The following is a 3,258-nucleotide window of genomic DNA, read 5'->3' on the forward strand; positions in this document are numbered from 1 at the left end:
AATATTTCTCTAGATCCGCCCCTCTTCACTTATATAATAATGACAAACTGCTGGTTAAGTCATGTGTAACACCAGATATATAAATAAAACATTTAAGCTAATGTTATATTTTCACAGACTGACGAAACAAGCTGCTGCTGTTCAGTTTTGAGACTTGGACTTTAACACCAACGACTCATGACTTAGACTTGAGCCTTTTGATTCGCAAATACAATCCCATAAATGAAAAAGTATGTTATGTAAAGTGTCCCTCGAATCAATTAATTTTCCTTAATTTCCTGAATCAACTACGCTTATAAGAGATTGTCAAAAAAAAAAAAAAAGACTGCTCTATTTGAAAAGTGTCCTTGAAACTTCTGTGATAATATGGCGCTATAAAATAGGAATTGAAATTGAAATTATTCATTCCACCAGATCCACTTTGTTTGAACCAATTCGACAGCATCCACCTAAGTTGAAGAAGAGTACAATGAAGAACTAACATTAGGTTACTGAGCACCACATAGAAAAAATTATAAGATAAGACAATTTAGTTTCCTTCGTACTGATGTTAATATGGCAGTACATTTGGTGAAGATCACATTTGACAGTCTTGACTTTGGATTAGTTAGTCTTGACTTGAGAGTTGCCTGTGTTGACTGGCTCAGAGGCAGAGCGGGTCGTCCATACTCGAAGGTAGTTTGTGTCCCCCGGCTCTCCCCTTGCCACATGTCAGTATCTTTGAGCAAGATACTGAACCCCAAATTGCTACCGATGCTGAGCATCGGTGTATGAATAAGTTAGTTTCTGTTAGATGGCCTTGACAATGTGTGTGAAAGGGTGAATGTGGCATGTAGTGTAAAAGCGATTTGAGTGGTTGGAAGACTAAAAAGGCGCTATAGAAGTACAGGTCCATTTACCATTTACCATTTACTTGAGACATGCAAAAATATGGCTTGGTCCCATCTCTGTCAAAACAGCTCAGTCAGGCTGAGAGCCGGGTCAGCCTGTTCACAGGACTGAGTAAAGACATGAAAGAGAAGTCATCTGGACCACCTCTTTGTCTCCAGAAAGTTCCCAGACAGAAAAGACATGCCGGGATGAGTGATGTTTGGAGGAGTGCTATTTTTCTTTTGACTCAACACTGTTATTTCCTACCTTAGGAAAAACTTGCCGCCAGCAAGGTGGATGATTATTTATTTACCATATACATTATAGATAAAGACCACAGTCAATATGGACCATGGTATTCTACAGGTCATGAAATTGTACCAGGGAAGAAATATGGACACCACAGTTGGACATGCTTCTTTAAAAGCTTTGGCTTCAATGTATTTTCTGGTGTAAAAAATGCTTTTCTCACACTTTTTCTTCTTTCTTCCTTTGAGAAGTACACCAGGGAAGACAAAGGAAACCGTTTTATGTATAATTGCACACTGCAAAGCCCTATATCCTTTTTCACCCTGAAGCATGTAGTCACTTTCCAGGTTTCGGAGCACTTTGAACTAATATGCTGAAGTGCATGAATTCTTTTTCTTTTTGAAATTCATCTTATCTACATGATGTTCGCAAATCTGTGACCACAAAAGTGCATGGAGTTTGAAAGGAGACTGTTCTGGCTGGTTTCCTGTGTGCTCTAACAGGATGTAGTTTAGGTTTCCCTCGCTCTGCTTTGTTAAGCCACTGCAAGTACAGGTTTACACTGACAATGACACGTGAATACATTATCACCATGTGACTGCACTCAAACCAGAAGCCCAAGCTGGAAGAAAGCATCAAGAAGCTGGCCAGGAAGAACACAAATGACTTGTCTCTTGCTTGGATACATAAAACACCTGCTGTCATCATTCCTGAAAAACGTCTGGTGAGGTTCTGCCTTAGCAAGGAGGATCCTGTCTCCTCACACACAAAACCTGGAGTCTGGGAATGTGGCTGTGTTGGTTGGAGGTCATGCAGTCATCATGCTTGGACAGCCATCACCACACAGCTTTGCGTTATCTATGTCTGAACAAGGAACAAACGAGGCAGGCTTGATAGCTTGCCTGTGCAGACATGTTGCTTCCAAGCAAGGAAGGAGAAGGAGGTGGGGGTGTCCGTGCAGGAGATTCTGGACCAGACAGCTTGATGTATGCTGGTCGAGGTAACTCCACCAGGCCCTGGCGGCACAACACACCGCAGCCATGACCAGAGCTGTCAGCACAGATAGCAGCCACCACTGAGCCGCTTTCATCTGATGGCAGGTGAGAAAGATGAGCCGAATGTGAGCAGTCAGGGGAGCTGCTGTGTTAGGTTGCATTACACTGCTGTATGCTTTTTACACCATCCACACGTCAGTCTGCTTTCACAGATGCATACATTCATGCTAACATCATCTTTGTTCCTTCAAAAGCTGCATTCAAAGTTCATTTAAATGCTAATTTTCCCCTTAGGAAACCAAGCCCGAGTGGCTTAGGCTTTTTCTGTGCAACTATGGAACTTTTAATACTCATTTACATCTCTCAATCACAGTTTATAGCTTGGTGTTGTAGTAGCAAAAGCATTTTCATGAAACAGAGCTGCTTCTAAAATAGAAATCAACCACCGGTTGAGTAAATCTTAAAGAATGATTCTTAGTGGATAATTTACATTAGACTGAAGCATGTCTGCAGATTTATACTGTACGTGCCATGGCAAAGACACTGATGAGGAGACTTTATGTGGTGGATTGCCAACATCTATAGGGTAAAAGGCATGATATTAACTAAACTGGCATCTTGCATCTTTTCATGAAATGGTTTCTTCTGAGGAGTATATTTTATATTTTAATCTGAATAGCATTAATGCTTGAAAGCAGAGTTCACTTCTCACTCAGAGTTCTCTAATGACATGGTAGTCAGTAGATCCACTGTTCTCTGTCTCAGACGGTGATGACATGGAAGAATGGTGTTTAAAGGTCCAGTGTGTAACATTTAGGATCTAGGAGGATCTATTGGCAGAAATGGAGTATAATATGCATAACTATGAAAAAAGATTAATTATGTCTCCTTAGAATGAGCTTTTATTATCTACAGACACCATGGGTCGCCTTCCTTGGCAACCGTGTTTAACTGCTATGTTTCTACAGTAGCCTAGAATCAATACATCACCTATATGAAGCTTATTTTTACGGCTTGAGTATCCCCTCTATTGGCAAATTATTTTTCAAATATTTCTCTATCTTCACAGTGCTAGTAGCGCTAATTTAATGATGAACATGAAAACTTAAGATTTTTTGCCTGGGCCTGACAAAACAACACGTTT

This window comes from Morone saxatilis, unplaced genomic scaffold (genome assembly GCF_004916995.1).
Source record: "Morone saxatilis isolate NCDOM2014 unplaced genomic scaffold, NCSU_SB_2.0 Contig3, whole genome shotgun sequence".
In the NCBI taxonomy this organism is placed as follows: domain Eukaryota; kingdom Metazoa; phylum Chordata; class Actinopteri; family Moronidae; genus Morone; species Morone saxatilis.